The sequence below is a fragment of the Poromitra crassiceps genome (genome assembly GCF_964638095.1).
Source record: "Poromitra crassiceps genome assembly, chromosome: 2".
NCBI lineage: Eukaryota > Metazoa > Chordata > Actinopteri > Beryciformes > Melamphaidae > Poromitra > Poromitra crassiceps.
The window spans coordinates 104,283,688-104,283,970 of NC_139624.1; positions in this window are offsets into that span (position 1 = coordinate 104,283,688).

Here is a 283-nt window from a genome sequence, read left to right on the forward strand (position 1 = left end):
ACGTACGTTCTGTGTCTGCAGCTAGCACGTATGTTCTGTGCCTGCAGCGAGAACGTACGTGCTAGCTAGCACGTACGTTCTGTGCCTGTAGCTAGCACGTACGTTCTGTGTCTGCAGCTAGCACGTACGTTCTGTGTCTGCAGCTAGCACGTACATTCTGTGTCTGCAGCTAGCACGTACGTTCTGTGTCTGCAGCTAGCACGTACGTTCTGTGCCTGCAGCTAGCACGTACGTTCTGTGTCTGCAGCTAGCAGCACGTACATTCTGTGCCTGCAGCTAGCAC